The sequence below is a fragment of the Lepisosteus platostomus genome, chromosome 24, assembly GCF_059453375.1.
Source record: "Lepisosteus platostomus isolate fLepPlt1 chromosome 24, fLepPlt1.hap1, whole genome shotgun sequence".
NCBI lineage: Eukaryota > Metazoa > Chordata > Actinopteri > Semionotiformes > Lepisosteidae > Lepisosteus > Lepisosteus platostomus.
This window is the reverse complement of record NC_142634.1, coordinates 5886991-5899798: the sequence shown is the minus strand read 5'-3', so window position 1 is coordinate 5899798 and position 12808 is coordinate 5886991. Positions and strand designations below refer to the sequence as shown.

General features: G+C 45.1%; 1 protein-coding gene across 2 annotated transcripts in view; it reads left to right on the top strand.

Annotated features, from left to right (window-relative positions):
* LOC148641470 (somatomedin-B and thrombospondin type-1 domain-containing protein) overlaps positions 1-12808 on the top strand; it is a 33237-nt gene that overhangs the window by 1422 nt on the left and 19007 nt on the right. The window lies entirely within an intron of this gene.

Below are 12808 nucleotides of genomic sequence, written 5' to 3'. Positions count from 1 at the left end.
TCTGACGAAGCAGTGAGTAAGATGCTCGGACTACTCTTGGAGAAGAAAAGTTTTATGGAGAACTTCAGAGTAACCCCTGTCTGAAAATACAAAAAAAGGAAGTCATGTGTGCGTGTATGTATATATACTGTGGAGGGTGTTGCTCAGCAATAGAAGTTTATAGGAAATTATTGAGTTGATCTCTTTGAATTCCAGGCTTGACAGCCAGGGCTGTCAGTTAATGTAAGAGACAGTGGGTAATGATCATGCACAGTCATGAATGAAAAGAGTCTTGAAACGTATGGATTCATAGACCGTCATATTCCTGCTGTGAGTTCCCAGTGGTGTAAAATTGTTGGGAATGGCGATAGAGGGGGGGGAGGGGGTCCCTGGCATTGCTGTTCTGTCCCTTTATTAGTGACGCATGGCAATCCAGAGCAATGTTTGGAGCTCTTGACTTCTGCCCTCAGGGTAGATTTTCCTTCATCTCCTGGAAAAAACGGAATGCCAGTTCCAAGTCATGCGTGCAGCGTCAGCGTTTCAGACTGGAATAAGAGTCTTTTCGGGGGGAGGGAGTTCAGCTCAGCCACTGCATCGGATAGGAGTGACACCCAGAAACAACAATCACCCATTGCAAAAGGGTTAATGATTCAGAAACAGGCCTACAGACGCTTCTCCAGCTCATAATGTAGTGGAGTCAGTTTTTCACCTTGAAATAGACCCAAAAGCCAAGATCATTTCCTATGAAAACCCATGACATCGAGGCTGCAGATGGTGAATGTCTTTTTTTTCTTCTTCTCTTTCTCTTCCTTGGTGGGCAAACAAAGACAAGTTGAAAGACGAAGAGGTCTTTCACAGGACGTGTTACTCAGATCGCTGCAGTGAAATACCAGGTTATATGAACGGGTGCAAATGTATACTGTCGGACAAGTGTCAAGCAGATACATGATCGTTATAAAATGTCTTGGAAATGCGTCGCTAGAGAACTGGGGTGAGAAGAAAGCCAACTGCCCTGTCCGCTACTCAATAGATCAGTTACTCTTACATCTTTGTTAGAGAAATGGAGCAGCCCCCTTTCCCAACACATACTGTAGATCTGAGTAAGCTGTGAAGCCTGAATCTGTACCTGAAAATCACTCTAGTATAAGACAGAGAGATAAGACTTTATTGATCCCGAAGGGAAATTGAGGTGTTACAGCAGCTCAGCCCAAGATAAGCAAAAACAGACTTTAGAATGGACAAAAAATGCAAAATGCACATAGGTCTATACAGATTGAAAGTTCCACAGTATATAAATGCAGTGTCCCAAAAGTACAATAGTGCAACATGCTGTCCATAGACGAGCAGATGAAGGGCTAGCAGTCCTAGCCTAGGGCAGTGTTATACACCCTGACAGCCGCCGAGAGGAAGGACCTGTGGAAACGTTCCCTTGAACACCGTAGCTGGAGCAGTCTGTTACTAAAAGTGCTCCGCTGCCTAATCACAGTCCCACGTAGCGGATGAGAGATGTTGTTCATGATGGCCGTGAGCTTGTCAGCAATCTCCTCTCCGCCACCACCTCCAGGGGGACAAGGCTCTGCCCACAACACAGAGCCAGCCTTCATGATGGGTTTATTGAGTCTAAACATAAACATGATCCATGAGCTGATAAATTCATAGAAGAGGAAAAAGCCGGGTTGAAGCATCCGAGGAAAGAATGTATTTTTCATCTTAAACATTGTGGCTGAAATGTCTAACCTTTGAGCCTCTTGTTATTTAATGGGCTGTCGTTGTAGCCTGAAATGAATGAGCTTGACACATGCAAGTTAATGGAGCTTGGAACATTTGCACTGTGGAAGATGAAGGTTTGTCTGAATTTCGTCAGTGTGCAAATGAAGATCTATTTAGGTGGTTTATAAACACTCCTCATAGTGGCCTGAGTTTGCAAAGGCTGCATCATTATTATTCAGGAATGGGGTTTAGTGCCTCTGCATCGTGACTCTTAAGGCTTCAGAGCTTTTTGTGTGGAGTTTGCATGTTCTCCTGTGTTCCTGTGTGTTTTCTCGGAGTGCTCCAGTTTTGTTCCAGCTCTCGGCGAGATGTCGGCTGGTTGTTTGGCTCTTCTAAACTGCCCTTGTGTGTCCTCTAAACTCTGTAGTGGACTGGCGTCCCACCTGGGATGTAGTCAGTCTGCCTCTGGAAGTGACTATGTTCTTTCAGGCATGTGTGATTTTCTGATAATAGTCACATGGCCTGTTAATCAGGTCTTGTTGAAGCCATTTTCAGAAGAGTAGGATGATTTTGGATTGTCTAATTGTTTGAAGGTCTCAAGTACAAATGGTAAATCAAGGCAAGCTGTAGTGATAATACATGTTAAAGCAGTAAAATAAATCCTAAAATTAAATTAATATTAAACCAGTCCCCCAGCAATTTAAGATTGGTTGTGGAGAGAAAAGTCCCTATTTATCATCCTGTCGGGAGACTGGAAAAACCTGGCCTGTTTTCCCACTGCTAGTTTCTCCTCTGCTCAATCCAGCACTATATAAGGTAATAACAAGCGATTTATGGGCCGCATCAGTTGGACAGACACCAGAGATAGTCGGGATAAAGAGTAAAACATGAGGCAGGCAAGCTGTTCGCGGGCTGATTCAGATTCAGATTGCTGGACTGGGTGCACACAGAGGTCGTTTCTTCCACGAGCCCACACTTCAGTGTACCAGAAGTGAAAGCTCACAATCGGGAGAGGTTCCGGATGTTTCTGGACGATCAAAATACTTTTGCCCCTATAATTTGAGTTTCAAGGAGCGCGTTGATTAAAAGAGACCGCAAAGTCAAAGATTGGCCGGCAGTCTTCCAGGACTATTAATCTGGCAAAAAAAACCCAACAATTTATTATTGTATAGCGTGTAAATACTGCACACGTTCACAGATGCTGGAAAGAGGCCATTGTCTTTGAAGGACAATTCAGACAGGCCTTGCTTGCAGTTATCAGAATTATGCAATCGCGTCCCCAGATTAGCGTGTAGGCCAAAATTATTTAATACCGTTTTTCTCAAAATGAAAGAGAGGATTGTTAATAACTGTTTCCATGTGGGTTGGGGAAAGCGAACTCAGATTGACATGCATTGCCATGTCCTGTGCAGAATATTGTTTTCTAGTTTTTGTTGTGTTTTAGTTTGGTGAAACTGTGTGTCCTGCTGTTTTTGGATAGATTACAAAATATACAGTATGCACGCAGTGGGATTTCTTGTTGGTTTTTAAAAAGTTGTCTTCTTTGTTCCCACAATTACAGGCTAATCTTTCTCTATTTTTAATAGCATGTTAGCCATTCTTTGTGTTATTACTGTAGCAGTTCTTCTAACAGGTGCAGAGCATGGCTAGGAAAGAGCTTCCTTTCACTCTCTTGAAGTCCCCTGTTCGTGTTAGAAGTCCTAAGTGCTGGGGTGTTGTGTCCCTGCTTGTAGAGGAGCTGTGAAGCTGCAGTGGTTAAAATGTCAGCAGAATGGATCTGTGCATGTGGATGCTGCACACACAATCACGCACCGATCCCGTTTATTTGTCTTGAAAAGACGAAAAGGCTCAACAAGGGCCTCTTCAGCTACCTTGAATATCAGCACTCGCACAAAAAATGATAATTTCAGAACAAAAAAAAAAGCTATCTGTCAAGACGGTCAAAGGCAGCGTTTGAATTTACAAGTCCGTGATGAAAAATGGACACTGCCCTTAGTGACACCGGCTGTCGAGGGTGTATGATACATTGTGGCAAACAATGTCTGCAGTTCCTCAGGGACTTCAGCAAGGAAGTGTGATTTATTCAAGATCTAAACTGCTTCTATTTTAGGAATCCCGATGTATTGCTGCTCTTCACACAGGGAGCTTTCCCTTGGCGTTTCTGAGCGTCTTAATCTTCTGGTGATTGCCTTTCACGGGCCCTTAAGCCTGCAGGTGAAGTGGAAACCCATTATCGCAGATTATTACGTAATCCGTGTTTGCATTTTCCGTTAATCGGAGATTTAATGAAACTCGCATGGATTTATGGAACGTAGACGGTGCCGCCCATATCAGCAGTTCATTTAGCCTGGCTAGCCTTCTCCCTCCCGGCATTTCTCAGAGACCCAGAAGGTTTGCCCCCTCGTGAGCCCTGCCTGTGACGTGCTTTGGACCTCTACGGTATGCGTTTTCCAAGGAAAAGCTGACGCAGGCTCTTTCGCAAGCAACGCCGTAATCGAGATCTATCTGCGATGGAGAGAAGTGTTTGTTCTTAAACATCAAGTCAGTGTTTACTTTAAAGATGGCATGCCAGGCTTGTGTAGGATTGTTTTAGGTGCTCCTTGCTGGATAATTACTTGAGGTGCATTTGTCCTTGTTTTTACTTCACTCCACGAACAGAAGATGAACGCCTGCAGTCTGGGGGTGCCCATGTGTTGGGGTGTGATCTCAGCCAGGTGCTGATGGGCTGAGGTGGACTGAGCTGCAGCCTGGAACAGCTCTACTTTCCTATTTTCCTAATTTTCCTCTTGGAGCTCTCAATTCTTAGAATTTCCCTGGCTTTGATCAAAAACTCTCCCACGTGCTTTGGTCAGCTTCTGTGACTACCATCCTCTCCCTCCGAAAAGGTTCCAAAGTGCATTTTCAGAAGGCTAAGGAGTCTAAGGAGGACTCATCATCTCCTCCTTGGCTGGATTACTCTTCTGGCTGTGGTGAAGCACGTTTAGTGAGTGTTTCTAGAGTACGGAGTCATGTCTGCGACACTAACGCAACGGACAAAAATTGAGCACTGCTCTTTGAGTTTTGTTTTTAACATTCGGTAATACTTTAACACAAACCATACTGAGAATCTCTAGCCTGTTTAACAAAACCTGCCTTTAATTTTCACGGTTTGAACCACAGCAACAGCAGTCAGAATCCAACTGAACACATGGCACCCCAAAATGACATCAGAAAGGCAGTTCCTATAATTATAGGAACAAGTACTAGGTTTATTCCAGGCTGAGTAGAAAGAAGAAAGCACAACATTTTGGCCGTGGAGCCTCCTTCAGGCGCCAAAAGCACTCTGCAAAGGCGAGGTGTGATTTTAGCTTTGTTTGGCAAAAAAAGGCGGCTCCATGGCTGAAACGTGTTTTCTTTCTTCTCTTTTCAGCATGGAATAAACCTATTACTTGTTCCTTTGCAGCCTACGCATGCTGACGCAGCTCCCCACCTGAACTCCTATAATTATATATGTATAAATAATAAAGATTCTGTATATTATAAGCTTGGCCAGCTCTCCATAACGTGTGGAAAGGAAAGACATGGGGTGCCTCCAGCAAGTGAGAAGACTGAACCTGCTGGTGGTAGTGACCCTCTGAATGTGGAAAGTGAGCAAGGCACGTGTTGCATCGCTGTGCGCCGGCCTTGTTTTTCTGTTGACTCGCCACCTTTGCCAACTTGGCTGTGACCTCTGACCCCCCCCCCGCAGGATCAGCACGGGAAGCCATGCGTGGTAATTCAGATGATATCGGCCCCATGCTCTCATTCACGGCCCTCAGGAACGGTCTTGTCAGCAGGACTGGGCAGCGAAGGAAACCCGGAGCGTTGTGCCACTGCAGGCACGGATCGGATTTGGATGATACTGCTGTTTTACACCCCGTCAGGACTGACCCAGGAAAGCATGCGCACCCTCGCCTTGCGTCATTTCATCTTATCGAGGTCACCAGACAGAACGTTTGACACTCCTAGTAAACGGGAAGCTGAACTAGCCTGTATGACTATGCGCTCTGGCAGATCTCGCGTATTCTAGTCTCCATTGCTCTTGGTCACCTGCTTTTCGCATACACTGCAATAGAAGAACTCAACAGCCTGGGCTCGGACCCATTTGTGTTCCCCAGGAGACACTGCAGAGATTATGGCTTTGAGAGTGGCTCACACCTGTGCATAAGGTCATGTCAAGCACTTAAACAGATGTAATGTTGCCAAACAAAGCTAAAATCACACCTTAGCTTTGCAGAGCACTTTTGGCAACCTTCCTGGCTGAGGTTAATGTACAGATGGCCATCCAGGTGTGTGGCATGTTTACTAGATGTCAGGAAGTCTCCGGTATTTCTGAAGATCTAAAGTTCAGGAGGGATGGTGACAGCCAAGTCACTTTCACCCCAGCTGTTCTAAATCATAACCAGTCTTGACTTAATTTCCATTTAATTCAACATGAACTTTGAAAATGTTTTTCCTCAGGAACGGATTTTTAGGAAAATGAATGCATGCTGTCACTTTTGACCAGGGGAGCACAGAATTGGCAACATAAAGAGCTATACGGCTGTTACTAAGGTTAGGGGCTAAAAGCACATGCATTATTTCAAGTGATTCACAGTTTTTTATTTGAAGCTGTTTATTTGAGCCCTAAAGTGGTTTGTCCTATTAAAAGAGAGGTTTACTTTAATCTCAAATAACATGTAGCCTCCTACAGGTTTCCCAGGAGTGGAGAGACTGCATTCGCTCACAGCCTAACATGAATATGTTGTCGGGAACTTTGGGCAATTGGGCTACAACACATATCCGAATGCAGACGCTGGCCTGTTCTGCAAAAGTGTGTGCAGTGTTAGGGCCTATTCCTCGTGTACCCAGACCGCATTCCACCCACCTGCCCTGGGCTGCTGCCCCAGTGGGTCCGCTCAGAATCGGGCCTCTCTGGAGAGCCATGCACTTGTAACTATCCTCTTCCAACAGAAAAGAAGAGTCGGAACTACCTCTCCATTACAGAGCTGTTTTTCATCCTCCTGGTCTGTGCCGGCTCTTGTTTTTGTTTTTTTTCCCCTCTTGACCCCCCAGATTCCAGCATTCTGTAAAATGGACAGAAACATTGCAGTGGCCACAATGTGTGCTTGAGCTCTTCAGAGTCGTGCTTTTTATGCCTGCTGGCATCGGCACATAGAAACAAGAAGGGTGGGGCCCCCTTCCTGCATCGTCCCATTTCTTCTGAAGCCAGTTATGGGAGGTGACGTAGGTTGGGTAGCAGGTGAGGGAAATGTAGAGTACTGTGCCATAAAACATTCCACACCTTTACAGTTATGCTCGAAATTCCTTTGCAACAGAAAGACCTTGAGTGATGTTCCCAAACAGGAAGAATGTACTCAGTCATTTAGGCCTTTAATGACTTTTTTACCATAGAGTGTTATAGAGTGTCCATGCGTGGTATAAGGAATCCTATGCATAAAAATCACATTTATATATGTGTAAAAGATGTTGCAAAGGAGTGCTGTGGAAAGGTGGCCTGCTTGATTCTGTGTACGTTTGAAGACTGCTGGTCTGCATTGATCCTGGTGCTTCGTGTGCTGTTCAGCGGGGAGTAAGATGGCACGGGCCTGTGGAGAGACCAGGGCAGAAAGCCTGGAGGGCAGCCGTGCCAGGGGCGCCCTGAGCCGCGAGCTTTCCTCGCCCGCGGGGAGCTGGGATTTCCTCTGGGGTGGCGCAGGCAGCTGGCAGCTGTCCTCCAGAATCCGGCCGTGCTGGAGAAGATGAAAGTTGCTCTGAGCCCGGCGCTGGAGCAGGGCTGTGTGTTCCTGACGGCTGGGGGAATTCGACAGTCCGCAGGCCTGTGGCAGCAGTTCAGAGCTAAAGGAATAAACAGCGAAAATGAGCCATAACACCAAACGTGTTTTACCACAACTGCAACGAGAATTCTCTTCCCTCATTTCATATGAAAATGGCATCATGGTTACTGTTGGTGTAAAGATTTAACTGGCTGGTCTTAAGCTTTCCTGTTTGGAGTTCTTTATGGTTACAATCCTGCTAGAACTTGGACATCTTATTCTGTCTTCCAGTTTTGTTTTAGCTAAGTCTTGTATTTTTGCTCTTGCACTGGGACTTGAAAACTGACTATTTGTGACAGGTGTGGCATGATGCCCAGAGGGGTGTTCGTGTAGTAATTGACTGTGGTTCATTGGAGAGCAGAACACAGGTCTGCTGAGGGAGAGGCAGCTCTCAGAGCCCCGAGATTTGTTTATCATGGCCGTCCAGACGAACAGACACTGGCACTTGAGACCAGGACAACTTAGACAATGCCTTCCCAGCCTGTATAAGGGCCTGAGTGGAGTTTCCAGATTGGAAAGCAGTGGAAGTAACAGTGGTTTGTTATCTAACCAGTTGTTCAAGTGGGTAACCATGTGCATTGCTTCAGATGTTATTGTGCACCCCAATACTGGAGAAGTCTTCCGTTCATTTGTTGAGCTGTGTGGTCTTGCTCAGAACTCTAGTTGTGTTGCTACAGTATGTGAACATCCTGCCTTCTGAACAGCACTGACTCTGCCTCCTGTGGCATCACTGTGGGCATCTCATCCCTTCTCCTAATGCCTGCTTCTGTCCGTACTGTTGCGTTATGACTGTTCATTGTCCTGATGTAGCACTCTGGTTTTCCTGTGTCTCTAGACTGCACTGCTCTTACTTAGACAGCACTGTGAGTGTGAGAGGACAGAGCTAGCAGCCTGACTGTCTCTGTCAGCAGTGGTCATTACAAGAGCTGTGAGCTTTTACAGTTTTAATTAGGTGTTGACGATGCCAGCCACCGACCCCTCTCCCACCACATCCCCTCAGACTAGTGTGAAAAAAATATCAAAATTGCCAAAAGAAAACTGATTCCAGGGCTAAACCTAAGGTCCAAACACCTCAATGCGCTGCTTCAATCGCCTTTCAGTGCAATAAACTGGACTGGGTAAAGACTGGGCTCCAGAGAAGACCAGATCATTCATTTTAGAAGAAAACATTTGCTTAAGGTGTTCTTTTACAAACTGCATTAAAATCTGAATTGAAAAATGCATTAAAGGGAGGGTAAATAGAAAACACGAGAATTAATATATCTGGATTTAAAATATTCTGTTTCCCTAATGTCACACAGTACTGTTTAACAATTCAGTTAATTGGATAAGTGCCTTTCCAACATGCCTGCCATAAAGGAATTGCATTTTTCATAAAATAACTAATGCTTAATGTTAATCTGAAAGCTAATATTATTGAAGTCTTGAATACAGAAAGCACTCTGATACAGCAGTACCAGCAGCCCACAAATGGAATTTGTGAGTTCAGGTTCATTTAGGCTCTTAATAAAGGAGGGTGTTTATAGAAATTCCTGCTCCCTCCCTCACTCTCCATCACAGCTGAACGGTTGTGGGTTTCGTGTTTCTTTCCACTTGTTCCCTTGCAGCCAGCTGACACGGCTCCCCCACTCAGATCTCTTCACGATAAATGAAGCCATGACAGTCTCAAGCAAGCAGAAGAACCCCCAGAGAGATGAGTGGCTGTAAGGATGTTGAAGCTGATTTCCATGTTGGAGGTTGCGATGGTGTTCTGTCCTGGGGTGGTGTGCTGTTGTTCAGCCCCACCAGACAGGCGAAAGGCACTGACGCTGTGCCAGCAGACCCCATCACAGGCCAGATCAGGGCATCCGACTGGGACAGGTAGTGAAGAGAAGCCTATTATTGATGTGCAGAGGCTCTATGTGTGGTGTGGGGGGCAACAGAATTTCTTTACTCTGAAAAGAGTAAGGGTCTGATAATTAGTCCTGTAGGTCAGGGCCAGATTATGGTGTTCGTAGGCCCTAGGCACTGTGCCTACAATGCCTAATGGGCAACTTGGCACTGCTGTACTGTCGGTCAGTTAATACTATTGATGCTGTGGAAATGGTCCGAGTTGGCATAAGAGATGTTTATGTTCTGCGTATTTATGTGCATTGTCAACATTAATTTAAACCCGTGACCTCGCTTACTGAATAACCTCTGAATTGTGTTTTTCTTGGCTAACGACTGCAGTTTCTTTGTTAGAAATCTTAAGGTTTAGGAGTGGACAATATATTGCAGCTATACAGTGACTCTCTTTACACATCAAATGAGAGTAGTGGGCTTCTGCTCCAAAGTAGTTTTGACACTTTTGCAATCATTGTGTCATTTTCACTATACAAGCCTGTGCAGGAGGAAAGGATACCTGGATTCTTCATTCTCCAAGAGCAACTGGATGCCTGGCTGTACACGGGTTAATAAGTAACTCGTAGCTGTGGGTTTAATGGATTACTTTTTAAAAGTCTGGTTCCTCACCACCAAAGGGCTTGTGCCTTGCAAATAAAGGGGTGGTGCTGAAAGCTGTGGAAAACAACACTGACTATTTACCGGAGAGGTGAAAGGGGGAGACGCAGGGAGAGGGGTCTCTCAGTCTTGGGGTGGCCTCTTCTGAGGTCCCCATTTCTGTTTTTTTTTTATTTGTATCAGACTGTAATGGAAACATGGCTGTGGAGCTGCAGGGGATATTAACAGCAAGAGGGTCTGGAGGTTAACATTTACCATTTCTTTGTCGCACTAGGTTTCATTAATAAGTTCAGTCTCGGCAACAGGGTGTTTGCAGTATCCTATCTTCTACATAGTTGGGTTTTGTGAAAGGTTCTTTAGTAGCATTGGCTCAGGCTACAGCCAGCCATTATGTGCCATTAGGTGTCAATTAAGCCTTTTTAAAGGTCTTTTAACAGCTCCCACAGAACTGTCCACTGGATCCACCCTGAACTCTTCCTGCCCCATGAATGAGGATGTCAAAGCATCCAATTCCATTGTGGCTGTGGAATTTAACTAAGATGCGCCAAATGGTGTCACTTGGGGGCTAATTACCATGATAGTGATTAGAGAAGGGATCACCAAAGTTAATCGCCTTACAGCCGGAGCTGGAACGGGACACTGGCCTCTCAGGGTGAAAGGTGAAGAATCAGGACCCACCACAGGCTTTTTTGTACGTCCAACTTACAAAGGGAACATCTCAGCAATTTGACGCTAGTTTGCCAATTTGTAGGTCAAGCAGCTGATCAGGTTGAGACAGCAAAACTACAAGTGAGAATCAGTTCTGAGGGGCAGGCTTCATGAAACAGACCTGTCTACCACCCTAGATAACTGCTGTGCAATTTCTTCAGGACGTTCAGCACGTTGCAGAGGACTGGGAACGCCTGGCAGAACTTTCTGCAGCAAATTTGCAGAACTAATCTGGAGGAATTCACAAATTCCACAGTGGCTTTTGTGTTCAAGTGTCTTTGGGAATTGATGCACAAGGCCATGGGAACAGAGTGTGATCGGTCACTTGAGAGCAGATGTGAAAGGAACCTCTACATTTTCTGTGGCTGTGTAATGCCGAATTCCTTTTCTTCCCATTGAAGTTGAAACTGATTGTCCTAGATGTACCCATTTTGAATTTTTTACTTGCCTATCTTTTCCAGACAGGTAGTAAGGAAATTTAAAAATTAATGAAGAAATTCAAACTGAAGGGGGCAATTACTCCCAGGTGTATTTCAGATTAGGGATGAAATCATATCACATAAAGTTTTTAAGCCTGAAAAAAACAACAATTTCCTCAGATCTGTAGGAATTCTGATAATTCCTTAAACCAGTCCCATGAAGTATTTGCCATCAGAGGCAGACTGCAAATGCTCTATGCTATGGACATGATAAATGTTCTGAAGGCATGTGTAATTGTGTGCAAATCTGAAAGACCGGAGTGATAGGGGAAATGGTCTGCCTCATGGGTGCTCCAGAGATTTATAGTGATCTTGTGAGGAGCAAGCCAGTTGAAATATAACTTCCCGACTGTATGTCAAAAATCTCAGATTGCGGGTTGTTACTGGCTGATATATTTTCCATTAGCAGAATTCTTGAACTTATTGCATTGGAGATCTACAGGCTCACATTTCACGTGGGGTTTGGTTACTATGAGATCATGTCCACTTTGGGGAGGAGAAATTTACTACTGCCTCAACATGTTCAGGTTAGCAGTCTGTGTCTGTGCTGTGCTCTGTAGAATTACATTGATAAAAAATGAGTTTAAAAATCCAAGACCAGACATTCTTTATGGGAACTGCAGCTCGTCTTGTATTGTAAGCACTCTGTAGCCTGTCAGCAGTCTCACTAACTAGGCTCCTGATTACTCTGTAATTTAATGGTGCTTGTACACGGGCCAACTTATGAAACGGCATTAATTGATTCACCCATGCCTGGGGTCTTGCAGAAGCCTTCATCGTGCCATGATCTCAATGCAGTGGGTCATTATAACTTCAAGGTCTGTTGTGGAATGTCGGGCTCAAGGGACAGAAACTGCCCTGAACAGTCAGTTCCATTTACAGTAAGTCATTCATTGGACTAATACCATCTGTGAGTGGGCCGGACAGGCTGTGTGCAGGGGATTCTGGCTGAACCTGGCTGAACGGGCCTTGCTAACCCGGGCACAAGCCAGATTTACCGTAATCTAGCTGTGTTCAAGACTTCCTTTTAAGACTGAGTTATGAGCAGAATGTTTTTGGTGTTTGTTTTACATCAGCTCCCTTTAAAAGGCAATGGGCAACAGCTGGCTCTTCTCTAGATCTCGGTTTAGCAAAACTTATTCATTGTCCCCAGAGTATAATTTACGTTCTGGGCAGTGGTTAGCATTGCTCCCTCACACCACTCGAGCCCTGAGTTTAATTCCTGGGGTGCTATCTGCATGGACTTTGCATGTTTTCATGTTGGCGTGAATTTTCTCCAGGTGTTGCGGTTTCTTCCTACAGTCCAAAGACGTACTGGTAGGTTAATTGGCTTCTGGAAAAACTGGCCCTTGGTGTGTGTGTCTGCGTGTGCCCTGTGATGGACTGGCGTCACGTCCAGGGTGTACCCTGCCTTGTGCCTGTTGCTTGCTGGGATAGTCCCTCGGGGAGCATGAGCCTCTGAAATGGATGACGTGGTCAGAAAATGGATGGATTATTACCCATTTTTGCTCACAACATACCAAACATTTTCATTCTCGTGAAGAGAATATTGTTGAGATGTCCAGTTAATCAGCTGGCTATAATCAATATGCAATGTTATACACATGTATTTAGTGC